General features: G+C 50.3%; 1 protein-coding gene across 1 annotated transcript in view; it reads right to left on the reverse strand.

The window, feature by feature from the left end:
* CDH4 (cadherin 4) overlaps window positions 1–13,667 on the reverse strand; it is a 681,695-nt gene that overhangs the window by 150,396 nt on the left and 517,632 nt on the right. The gene's annotated exons all lie outside the window — the stretch shown is intronic.

The following is a 13,667-nucleotide window of genomic DNA, read 5'->3' on the forward strand; positions in this document are numbered from 1 at the left end:
TGAGTGGCCCACTGTGGACCTCAACACCGGCCACAGAGCTGATTGCAATACACGTCTCATCCATGACCAGGTGAATCGCTGTTTTCATCTGGCCTAAGATGGACTTTCCTAGCAAAACCTAACATTTCCTCTAAGGAGAAATCTGAGTGAACACACTTCTTTCTCTAAGTCCACATTTTTGTTGCTGATGATTTAGGAAAACCATTAAGAAGACTGCTCTGGTCCTAAAATCTTCCTCAGGGCTAGGCTTCAGCATCAAGTCAGAAAGTTTGTGTAGTGTTCATAGGTAAGCCAAATGGGATGGCTTTTCCCCAAACCCCTGGAAGAATTTTCCACCACTGTCAAAAACTGATTACCTTTATCCTCGACAGGGAGTTTTCAAATGTTGAAATAGTTTTAAGGACAGCAACTCATGAGGCAATCTTTTTGCCTGTTCGGTTTTTCATTTACTTAAAAGGCCTGAAGTGTTTTGAAACAGTAGCTGGAGGCGGGTGCTGTGGTTATGCCAGAGTTCTGGCTTTGGGGCCTGCTGATGTCAGGAGCAATGAGAGAGTCTGAGGGTGAGAGTGCTGAGGATGGATGGGTGGATGGATGAATGGATGGATGGAGAGATGAACGAATGGGTGGAGAAATGGATGGATGGTAGGTGTGTGGATGGATGGATATATGGATGGATGAATGGATAGAGATGAATGGATGGAGGGAGAGACAAATGGATGGATGGAGAGATGAATGGATGGATGGTGGGTGAGTGAATAGGTGGGTGAATGGATGAATGGATGGATGGAGAGGTGAATGGATGAATGGAGAAATGAATGGGTGGATGGTGGGTGGATAGATGAATGAATGGATAGAGAGATAAATGGATGGTGGGTAGGTGGATGGATGAACCGATAGACAGAAAGATAAATGGATGGATGGAGAGATGAACGGATGGATGGTGGGTAGGTGGATAGATGGGTGGATGGATGAAAGGATAGAAAGAGAAATGGATGGATGGATAAATGGATGGACGGTGGATGGGTGGATGGATGGGTGGATGGATGGGTGGATGGATGGGTGGATGAATGAAGAGATGAATGGATAGATGAATGGATGGGTAGAGATGAATGGATGGGTGGAGAGATGAATGGATGGATAGAGAGACAAATGGATGGACTGAGAGATGAATGGATGAATAGATGGATAATGGGTGGATGGTTGTGTGGATGAATGAATGAATGATAGAGAGATGAATGGATGAATGGAGAAATGAATGGATGGATGGTAGGTGGGTGGATGGATGGGTGGATGGATCGGTGGATGGTTGTGTGGATGGATGGATGGATGAATGGATGATGGATGGGTAGATGGGTGGGTGTGTGGATGGGTGGACAGAGGATGGATGGATGAATGGATGGGTAGGTGGTAGTGTGGATAGATGGATGAACAGATAGATGGGTGTATGGATGGAGGGGTGGATGAACACTAATAGATTGTGGATATACTGTTCATACCCTGTCATCCTATATTGACCAATTTCAGACTGAACACAATAAATGTGTCAACCCTGCCCAAATCTACACCTTGAATTTGCAACACAGATTAGCTTCAGATTCCATTATTTTTCATAGAAAACTTAAATCTTCACCTGGCTACTTATTTATAGAGACAGAAGTCTTCAGGCCTGGGCTGTCCCAAATTGATGGCACAGGACAGCCATACCTCCTGTCCCTTCTCCACCAGTTCTACCTCCCAGAGGCAATGGCGAGTGCGAAACACTGCTTGCAGCCCCTGCCTGACTCTGGGCCTGCATGTCGGTTTGCTGGGCTAAGGCGCTGGCGTGCCCCGGGCAAGGCAGGCTCATGCACGCAGCGACATGGAGAACGATTTTCTGCTGAAAACACGGAGCACATCAACAATTTTCTCTCCTCTCTGATGTGCTTTATGTGTGTAGAAAATTCCTGAAACCACTAGATCAGATAAGATCCATTGGTTTTGTCCTCCAGGGAGAGGCTGCTTCAAGCAGGCAGGGTGTGGCTGCTGGCCCCTCCTATCCCGGGGGCGCCAGCTCAGGCCCCCCTCCAAGTCCCTTTTCTGACATGAACCTTAGCTGAATGCTTAACTTTGCTTTTAAGAAGCAGACACCAAGGCCGCACGGCTTTTCTTGTTTTAATCAGCCTACATTTTGGGAAAATGGAATCAGCTTCTCAACTTCAATAAGCATTACAACTCATGAAGCCCCAAAGCCCAAATCAAACGTAACTCCATCGAAAACCACTCCGACAGGGCCCCACACAGCACAGGTGCAGCTGCATCTGTAGGCCGTCTCGGGCCTCTATGGAGTAAGCCAGTGACATCAAGAGAGCTTCGAGGCCTTTTCCCCAGGATGGTACCAGGGAGGTCCCCGAGCCCTGGTACCTGACCAGCCCACACCTGTGTCAGATGCGACTTTCTGCCTGAGCAAAACAAAGCCCCACACAACCCAGGCCAGCTTGATGCTGGGGCCCCGGGGACGAAGTCTCTTTCTGGGGCATGATTTTGAAGAGTCACTTTGAAGACAGAAGCCTGACTTTCAGCACCACTAGGGAAGCGGAAACAAGCAGCATTTTCTGCTGTCTTCTATAGCTAAGGGACAGTATGATTTCCAAGATGCAATTCCCCTCCCACGCATCTACTTCTCATTGGCTTTGCTTTTGGGCCTCGTCTCCCATGCACTTGTTTCTCTGAGCTGAAGTCAGGTCTTTGAGCAGAGAGCTTTGGGGAGATGGCTTTTCCTCCTTGGGTCTCTAATATTCTGAGAAAGGAGTCTTCAGAATATTAGAAAAGTCTGCTGTTAGCAATTAACAGGAAGCATCAAGTATCGGAGACATGGTCAGGCCTCCTGCAGGACTGCTGTCAGCAGGAAAACACTGCCGGGCTGGGAGCCCAGAAGGGTTGACGGCACATGGGCTGTCTCCTGTCAGCTCCAGGGAACATCTGCTGTCAGCACCTGGGGGCCTCCTGACCCCACCTCTGGGTGCCGGAAGGGAGCTGGGAGCCAGGATCCTGGGAGACAAGTTTCCATTTCCCCAGGGCTCCTCTGCCGTCACTTCCCTTCCAAGCCAGGAGAAATCCTTTAACCAGAACGTGCGCGGTGCCTTATCCCCACCCCAGCTGCACCCCTAGTCTCCCCCAGCCTCCCAGGGCTGTTTCTTTTTCTGGCTGCCACACTCTAGCTCCTCACACGCACACATAAAGTGAAACAGAAGCTCCACAACCCCATGGTCACGAGTGGATTCAAAGGGAGCCTCTCATTCCTCAAGGGTCACAGACGTCGAGTCTGTGATAAGATTGGGGTTTCCAGCTGTTTTATTGGGCAAGACATTAAAACAACACCCCTGGCCTCCTCATAGCTCAGTGGGAGGTTGCGAAGCTGCCTCCTGCGACTGCCTTTGCTCCTGCTCTGCCGGGTTCCTTACGGCAGTCAGAGGGGTCTTGGTAAATCAATTTATGCCGCACCACAACACTCTTTGGGTTTCAGAGTAAACCACCAAGTCCCTCCCAAGGCCACATGCTCCTGAGTGACCTGGCCCTGACATTCTCTCAGTTCATTACTCTCACCCTCTCCCTGGCCATTTCTATTCAGCCACTCTGACCTCCAGGCTCTTCCTCCAAGACTCTGAGCATTTGCACTTACTGTTCCCTCTGCCTGGAGCACTCACCCCCTTGATATCGCCATGATTCTCTCTGCCACTGCATTCAGTTCTCTCAGAAGTGACCTTCTTGTCCACCTTATCTGAAACCAAACTTCAATGGCACCCCACATTCTCTGGTTCCCAGATTGTAACTAATGGTTACTTATCCCTGTCTTTGAACATAAACTCCATGAGAACTGGACTATTCCATCTGTTCCCTGTTGTAGTCTCTGTAGCCAGAACAGCACACCAGGGGGTTGATATGGTTTGGCTGTGGTCCCACCCAAATATCATCTTGAATTGTAGTTCCCATAATCCCCATGTGTTGTGGGAGGAACCTGGTGGGGGCCATTACCTCCATGCTGTTCTCGTGATAGTGAATTCTCATGAGATCTGATGGTTTTATAAGGGGCTTTCCCCTGCTTTGATTTGCACTTCTCCTTCCTGCCATCATGTGAAGGGCATGTTTGTTTCCCCTTCCACCATGATTGTAAGTTTCCTGAGGCCTCCCCAGACCTGCTGAACTGTGAGTCAATTAAACCTCTTTCCTTTATAAATTACCCAGTCTCAGGTATGTCTTTATTATCAGCATAAGGACAGACAAATACAGGGGTGCTTGACATGGAAATGCTTAGTGAACGCATGAATGGATGGATGGAGGGATAGATGGATGGATAGATGGACGGACGGATGAATGGATGGATGGGTGGATGGATGGATGGATGGATGGATGGCTAGATGGATGGTGGATGGATAACTGCCACCACAGCCTGCTGTCATCCTCATTTCATGCACAGTTTCACCTTCTCAAGTATAAAGGCCACAACTGAAGAATGAAGGACATCTCTTTCCAAGCAAGGGCTGTTGCCAGCTTGCCCCAACATACACACTCTCCTTCATCCTTAAACTTGTCCACAGAACAGCTGCAACCTACAGTGGCCCTGGGAGCCCACTCATTAGCACCTAGATAATGTCTGGCTGGCAGTCCTGGAGCCGGCCCGGCAGACACAAGTCTCCCTGGCCATTGCCAAACTCTAAGGGTCCATTTGTGGAAGGTGCCTGAGCTCTCATCCTAAACACCCGTCCACACAGGGTGCTCCAGCAATTCAACGACGAAATGAAATCCCTGAATATTCAATTAATGATGGAAATCTAAAATATTAATATATTCTAATTGAATATTCTCCACTAAATTATCTGAGCATTTGCAGCAATTTGATTTTACTTTCATTTCTTAAGGAACTTTCAGCCGCATAAATATAGCCATTAAAGCAATTCAAGAAAGGGAACATTTTCTGCTTGGATGAGGGGGCAGTAAACACAAAGGGCCTGCCCGTTCCTTTCACATGAGTGATTAAACCACACAACCCAGGGCAGTTGAGTCCAAAATGATTGCTTTCTTCACATCCCTCTGGCTTCAGCAGGGACAATGTGAATCCCCGTGGGTCTCAGCGCGGTGTCTGGCTGCCAGGCGACTCACAGGCTGCAGCAGGGCGATCGCATTCGTCTTGGCATTGCGTCTTCAGAACCACGCTCAGGACAGTCATGGGGGTGGTGCACATGTGTAGCTGCCCCTCCCTACCTGGGGCCAGGAAGGAGGTGGGCCCTGAAGTATAGGTGATGGACAAATCGAAGTGCCATGCTGTCTTGCTGTGGAAGGAGACGCTGTTTGAACGAGAGGTTGAACTTTTTCAAGGGTCCTTGTTTCCTCTGAGGGCTGAGCCCCAGACCCCAAAGTCTCTCATTCACGTGTTCTTAGAGCAGTTCCTCCCATCCTGGAGGATTCTGTGTCTGTCTGGTGAACCAGGGAGGGTATTTCCACAGTCCACTTATGGGGGAGAAAACCCAGACTCAAGCTAGCTCCTGGGATACCTCCTGCCCCTGGTTTCTTCCCAGAGACTTAGTCTGAAGGTTCTTTTGGGGGAAAGAAACCTACCTCATTTTCCACTCACTCACAAGCTTCCTGGCTCTGATGGCTTAAAAATTCACTAGCACAGGTAGAGCTGGAGCATCAGGGGCTTCTGCCCTCCAAGAAAGTGGCTAAACTGGCCTCAAATCTCTCTTCAGACGGCTCCTGGAAAGGGAGGTGTCCTGAACTTTAGAGGGCCCTGCCCACCCAGGTAAGGTCTCTACACACCTGGGTGAGGGTTCTGCATATCTGGGTGGGGACCTCGTCCACCTGGGTGAGAGCCCTGCACACCTGGGTGGGGGCCCTGTCCACCTGGGTGGGGGCTCTGCAAACCTGGGTGGGGGCTCTGCACACCTGGGTGGGGGCCCTGTCCACCTGGGTGGGGGCTCTGCACACCTGGGTGGGGGCCCTGTCTGCCTGGGTGAGGGCTCTACACACCTGGGTGGGGTCCCTGTCCACCTGGGTGGGGCTCTGCAAACCTGGGTGGGGTCCCTGTCCACCTGGGTGAGGGCTCTGCACACCTGGGTGAGGGCTCTGCACACCTGGGTGGGGGCTCTGCACACCTGGGTAAGGGCTCTGCACACCTGGGTGGGGACCCTGTCCACCTGGGTGGGGCTCTGCAAACCTGGGTGGGGACCCTGTCCGCCTGGGTGAGGGCTCTACACACCTGGGTGAGGGCTCTGCACACCTGGGTGGGGGCTCTGCACACCTGGGTGGGGACCCTGTCCACCTGGGTGAGGGCTCTGCACACCTGGTTGGGGGCCCTGTCCACCTGGGTGAGGGCTCTGCACACCTGGTTGGGGGCCCTATCCACCTGGGTGAGGGCTCTGCACACCTGGTTGGGGGCCCTATCCACCTGGGTGAGGGCTCTGCACACCTGGGTGGGGACCCTGTCCACCTGGGTGAGGGCTCTGCACACCTGGGTGGGGACCCTGTCCACCTGGGTGAGGGCTCTGCACACCTGGTTGGGGGCCCTATCCACCTGGGTGAGGGCTCTGCACACCTGGTTGGGGGCCCTATCCACCTGGGTGAGGGCTCTGCACACCTGGGTGGGGACCCTGTCCACCTGGGTGAGGGCTCTGCACACCTGGTTGGGGGCCCTGTCCACCTGGGTGAGGGCTCTGCACACCTGGTTGGGGGCCCTATCCACCTGGGTGAGGGCTCTGCACACCTGGTTGGGGGCCCTATCCACCTGGGTGAGGGCTCTGCACACCTGGGTGGGGTGTGCAGTGTCCACCAGACGATCCCACCTGAGAGGCAGTGCTTAGTCCAGGGATCACAAACCACAGCCCACAGGCCAAATCCAGCTCCTGCCTCTAGCAGGTCACCATCCACTCCTCCAGCAGGGATTCACTGGGGGATTCTCTGGGCCAGGCTGCATTCTTGGTGGCTGGGACACAGACAGGGGCAAGGTCAGAGCTGCCCCTCCCTCAGGGAGCCCACAGCCCAGCAGGAGGAAGCTGATGATAGGCGAAGCTGAGCTGCTGCAGGTGTGACCCTCCCCATGAGGAAATGCCATGTGGTGTGAGGAGATGGTGAGCACGGCTAGGGAACGGGCCAGGGCTGCGTGTGAGTAGGGTGGGGGTCCTATCATGGCAGAGAAGTCATTGGAGGAGAGACCTGATAATGGAGGTGGTGAGCCTTAGAGCCACGTGATGGGCACAGAGCCAGGGAGAAGTGTCCTGACCCCATCTTTGGGGAGCAGGAGCAAGCCCCCAGTGCCTAAGCCTCGGCCACAGCTTCGACCTCGAGTGAGCTTGGGGAACGGCTAGTGTGGCTCAGGTTTAGATGGCCCCTCTGCTCCAGGGTGAGGAGGGCAGTGAGCTGGAGGCCAGGAAGGAGGAAGCCAGGGTCCAGCCTGCACTTGTCCATAGCCAGGAAGGGGATGGGATGTGGGAAATTTGCACCACCCAGAGTTGCAAGGCCTCTGCACACTAGTGTCCAACGGGACCCGGGGCACAGGACATCTGAGGGCCTGGAGAACCGTCCCAAGGAACTGGGCTTACATTTATCTCATGTATCAGAGGAAATGAAGGGAGGGAGACCTTGATGTCACTTTAGCTCTATTTAATGTTTTTGTCTAGAAAACATGTGCATATTAAGGAAAGGTTGTGGACAAAAATCATATAGAATGTGCCTTTGGAGTATTCACAGTTTAAACCATCGACCCTAGAAATGTACATTAGTGTGTTCAGATAGAATGTTGGGTAATGAATTTGGAAGAAGCCTTCAGAATCATTGATGCCTTGCATTTGTTTTCATAGATGGGCACATCCAAAACTCACTTATTTGTGCTAATAAACTGGACAATCTGGTGACTAACAGTTTTAATTTATGTATATATAAAGAAATTCTTTTTTTTTTGAAACAAAGTCTCACTCTGTTACCCAGACTGGAGTATAGCAGCGTGATCTCAGCTCACTGCAACCTCCACCTCCAGGGTTCAAGCGATTCTCCTGCCTCAGCCTCCTGAGTAGCTGGGATTATAGGCATGTGCCACCACGCCCAGCTAATTTTTTGTATTTTTAGTAGAGACAGGGTTTCACCATGTTGGTGAGGCTGGTCTTGAACTCCTGGCCTCAAGTGATATGGTCACCTTGGCCTCCCAAAGTGCTGGGATTACAGGTGTGAGCCACTGCACCTGGCCTTAAAGAAATTCATTTTTATTAACTTTACTAATGACAATACTCATCTCAACTTCATAAGCATCACAGTTTACCTAAAGTTAATATTGGGCCACTTAACCAGCAACGTCAGAACCTCAAAACAGCCTCGCTCCCTTTACCCCATCTGTCCTTTGTCCAACTGTTGTCTTATTTAGTTTTTCTCCTACTGTTGTCATATTTAGTACATCAACATACATTATAAACTCTCTAATACAATGCTGTACTTTTGCTTTAAATAGTCAGCTTTTTAAAAGAAATTAAAAGAAAAATGATAATCTTTTATAGTAGTCCATAAATTTATCTCTTCCTGAGCTCTCCATTCTTTCTTGGAGGTGTGGATTTCCAACTGGTGTCATTTGTTTCTGGACTAAGGAACATCATCCTTTATCACTCCCGCTGGGTCTGCTGGTGATGAATTCCCTCAGTTTGTTTGTCAGGAATGTCTTTATTTCACCTTCATTTTTATTTTTATTTTTTGAGGCAGAGTTCCACTCTGTCGCCCAGGCTGCAGTGCAGTGGTGTGATCTCGGCTCACTGCAACCTCCGTGTCCCAGATGCAAGCAATTATCCTGCCTCAGCCTCTTGAGTAGCTGGGATTACAGGCACTTACCACTATGCCTGGCTAATTATTGTATTTTTAGTAGAATTTCACCATGTTGGGCAGGCTGGTCTTGAACTCTGACCTCAGGTGATCTGCCTGCCTTGGCCTCCCAAAGTGCTGGGATTACAGACGTGAGCCACCGTGCCCAGGCTCACCTTCATTTTTGAAGGATATTTTTTCTGGATATAGAACTCTTGGTTGGTAGCTTCTTTTCAGTAATTTAAAGATGCTCTGTTGGTGTGTGACTGCAGGGATTCTGAGGACAAGCCCCCATTCTGACTGCCGCCCCGGACATATTGCATCTTTTTCTCTACTTTAGAGGCTTTTTCTTTATTTTTGCAGTTCAGCAGTTTGACTATGATCAAGGAATGGCGTTCTTTGTATTTCTCCTACCTAGGGTTTACTGGGTTTCTTGAATCTATAAGTTTGTTTCACTACTCCATGTGGGAAAGTCTCAATCATTATTTCTTCGAGGATATTTTTCTGATCCTCTCTCTTCTCCTTCTGTTATTGCCATCATACAGATGTCAGGCCATTGGCCACTGCCCCACTGAAGCTCTGTGTGCTTCACTTCTCCTCCTTCTTCAGGCTGGATAATTGTATTGATCCATCTTCAAATGCGCCGACCCTTTCTTCTGCCTCAGCAATTCACTTGTGAAACCATCCAGTGAGTTTTCCGTTAGAGACATTGTAATTTTCAGTTTTATCATTTCCATTTGGTTATAGTCTTAGAGTATCATTTTTTTTTTCTGCTGTGATTCCCCATCTATTCATCCATTCATCTATTCTGACCCTTGAAGATATTATAAAGCAATATGTTAAAGGCCTTGCTGCTAGCTCCAATGTCTGGGTGATCTCAGGGTTCCTGGGTTCCTTTCTCTGGGCAGTTTTTTCTTGACTGTGGATCACATTTTCTCTCTCTCTTTTCGACATGTCTAATAAGTTTTGTGTGTATACTGATCACTGTGAATGCAACCTTGTAGAGACCCTGGTTCTGTTATCTTTCTCTGAGGGTGTTTATTTTTTGTTACAGCAGGGAGTTCACTTGGCTGGACGCAAATCTTAATGTGTTTCCCTTGGAATCTCTGCTTAGTTCTCTCGGTCTGCTGAGCGTTGCTTTTACTGAGTCCTTCGGTGCCTCTCTGGGCATGCACAGTTCCGGGGCAGCCAAGGATCTGGGCAGAGCTTACATGTGTATTTGGGAGTCCCCATCTGTGGCTATGTATTTTCTGGAATGTACCCCCTCACATTCCAGCTGCTTTGTTAACTCTAAACTCCATTGTACAGCTCCTGTGACCAGCATGCCTGTGGCTTCCTGCATGAGGCCCACTCACCCTTTGATGCAAGGACTGGGATGGTGCCCTCGGAGGGAAGCCACCGGCGCACACGCCTCACCCAGGGCTGTTTTCTCCTTTCGAGGGTAGAGGCCCCAACAGATTCTGCCTACTGTCCATCTCTCCCAAGTAACTTCAAAGAGCTTAACCATTTTCCCCTAGAATTTATAGTTACTATTGATAGGAGTGTTAGAATGAAATAAACCACACCACCATTACTAAAAGACCGTCCAATTTATTATTGCCAGGTACTGTATCCCTAACAACAATCTTCCTAATTACCATGAAGGGTTGACTAGCAGAGATGGGCACGAGGGCTGCGTCTGTCATTCCCACTTAATGAGTGTTTAATGACATGTGCACTCCTCAAGGAGCTTTAGGTTTAGTGGGGGATGCAGACAATAATTACCAACAAAACAGTGTCAAAAACTCTGCCATAGCAGCAGGCAAAGCGGGTGCCCTGGCCCCATGGGAAGGCCTCTGATGGGTCCTGAAAAGTGGGGAGTTCTCAGAGCAGGTAGGAAGTAGCTGGGTTGAGGGGACTGTTGGGTACTGGGAAAACCCTCCAGGCTGAGGGGAGAGCTTGCGCACAGGACTGCAGGTGACCAAGGCTACGAGCCAATCTGGAAGCTACGAGCCACCAGCATAGCTGGAGCTTGCTGTGCCAAGGGGTGGCATGAGCTCATGAAACCTGCCGGGCAAGGTGAGGATTCAGGCCATCTCCCAAGGACACTGGGAACCACACAGCCACATCCGTGCTTTGGAAAGGTCACCCTGCTTCCATGAGACAATGAATGACTACCACGTGAGTCATTCGTACACGCCTGGATGTTGTAGAGTATCAGAAATGGGTTCTTAGGTGGACTCCTTGCTAATTATACTGCCAAGTTACCCAGCAAACATTCTGTGAAGATAACGTGGGGCTAAAATTCAGCTGGCTCCACCACACGTGCTCACACATCCAATCAACTTTTATGGGCCCTGCCACAGACCAGAGAGTCATCTCCGGTGCCTTAGCTGTGCATTTTGGGATGAGGACCCAGCTCGGGGCATCACTCATTTGCTCAAGCAGTCCAGAGCCTGTGCAGGGCAGGCAGGCGCCCTTTCACCTCCACGCCCCCAAAGACCCAGCCCATCTCTGTTCGCATAGAATGGCATAAGTATTTGTGGTTGGATGTGAAGCAATGGGGTGTATGTGCACAAATGGGAACCAAATTTATCCAGAAGATGGGAAGGAAATGTTGCACTTCAATCCGCTTAAGCTCATTTGAGTTGTTCGGTGTCGGGGGCTGACTGAGCAATCCTTTGCGACGCACCCATGGCTGCACACCTGTGATCGTGCTTCTCTGGAAACGGGCTCCTGCGTGTCTCCTCCAAGGGGCCTAAGCACCTCGTAGGCCCCGTGACTGTGGAGCGACCTCCCTCCAGAGCCTTGTCTTCAGGGCTCTTTTCCTGACTTGCTCTCTGGCAGGGGCCCCGAAGACTGGTTTGCGTGACTTCTTGTCTTCTAAAATATCGACTGCCAAAATGAAAGGATTCACACCCAAGAGCTTTACGTTCCTCCCCATTACCTCGAGCTGATTTGCTGATTCCTACCGTTGCCCTGGACAGCCTCTCAAGGTAACACAGTGTGAATTGGTATCAGACTCAGCCAAGCAATAGATCCTCTTCTTAAAAGTTTCATTTTATCCTCACTCTGAATCTCACCAGGAGTCAAGCTTAAGGTGTATGCTAGCCAAGCAAGCGGCGTTTTAAAACCTTTCACGAACGTGCCTGTGTAGGTGCCGGCCCTACAAGGGCCGTGGGACCAGGTGTGAACTTCACACAGAATGTGGATTGCTTGGTGGTTGCTGAAGGCCACAGAACTCTATATCGTCTCTCCCCTGAATCCCCAGTGCCTGCATGGTGCTTGGCACCGTAGCCACTGCCCAAACTGTCCAGTCCAGAACCAGAATTCTGGACCAGGGTGTCCTGCTAACCTTTTAAATGGTGCTCCCTCTTGCCATTTTCCCCAGTTCCCCTGGGGACATAAAGAAAAGTCCCTATCCAAGTTTCTGGAAAATCAGTTCAGTGCCTGTGAGCGGCTTCCTCCCTCTTCTGCTTGAGAAGAAGGGACAGCCTGGGGTTCCCAGTGTTCCCTCCGCGGTGTGGCTACACCTCCTCACTCATCACTCACTCCAGACTGCGGTCTGATTCCAGTGGCAGAATCACCAGGCATGGCTCCCTGCTTTGCCACGGATACCCCTGGCTCCACAGCCCCACCGATTAGAGCCACCCCTTTACTTTTGAGGGCTTTCCTCTCTACAAGTAGGTTACCTACTTCTCCCTGCGTGATGCCGCTAGTGCTTAGGAAGAGACGTGATATTCCTTCCAAGGAAAAAGCCTGTAATTAACAGACTTTTTTGGGGAAGAGTATTCTGCCTCCTCCTCTCCTGCTCGTTTTTTCATTTAACATATTTTATCAGAATGAAATGCCTTAATGAGCGCAGAATTGCAGCTGATCCCAGCTGAACCTCAAGCGCTCAGCTTGCCGCTCCCCATCAGGCTGTATTCACCACTGTCTCTGCGACTGGGGCTTCTTCCAGGAGCTGCCTCCCTTCCAACACTGCCAGGAAGCTCATCAGCTTCCTATAGATGGAAACGGGGACAGGAAAGCGCCCCCCAAACCACTGCCTGTGCTAGATAAGAATTTAATGGAAGATAGAGGGGAGGGTTGAGGGAGGGGGTTGGCAAACAGGAACATGAACGTGTAGGAATGTATATGTGTGTGAAGCAGGGTGGTGTGTGCATGTGTGTATAGTATGCACGTGAGTGCACATGTGGCTGTGTGTATATAGTATGCATGTGTGTGCATGTGTGTATAGTATGCATGTGTGTGCACATGTGGATGTGTGTGTATAGCATGCATGTGTGTGCATGTGTATAGTCTGCACGTGTGTGCACATGTGGATGTGTGTGTATAGTATGCACGTGTGTGCACATGTGGATGTGTGTGTGTATGCACTGAGTTCTTACGTAATGACCTGGAGTCCATTTGGAAAAGACAAATCTACAGAAGCCACAATGGAAATTCCGTTTTCCATTCACAAAAAGTCTGTCTTCCCTAGGCATCAAGCTTGCTTTGGATGCCACCCCCCCGGCCTTCCTTCGGATGGAAGCTGAAGGGGATGCCCCTGTGTAAGCCACATCGATACTTGGAGGGACTCTGAAAGCCAGGACAGGCAGTGCTAACGTTTCTGCCAAATTCCAGCTGCTGGGCCACTTTGCAGGGTGAGCTGATGGGCGCCCAGCACGACAGTCGCCACTGAGATCACGTCTATCACTCACTCACTCACTCATTCCCTCAACAAATATAGGGCCCACTGCGTGCCAAGGGCTGTTTACAACACTTAGGGATATGGCCAAGATCCTTGCCTTTAGGAAGCCTCCTCTTAGAGGAGAAGTAGGTGAATAAATGATGAAAATACAGCCAGATCACACCAAGCACTATGGCGAACTGAA

This window comes from Chlorocebus sabaeus, chromosome 2 (assembly GCF_047675955.1).
Source record: "Chlorocebus sabaeus isolate Y175 chromosome 2, mChlSab1.0.hap1, whole genome shotgun sequence".
Classification (NCBI taxonomy): Eukaryota; Metazoa; Chordata; class Mammalia; order Primates; family Cercopithecidae; genus Chlorocebus; species Chlorocebus sabaeus.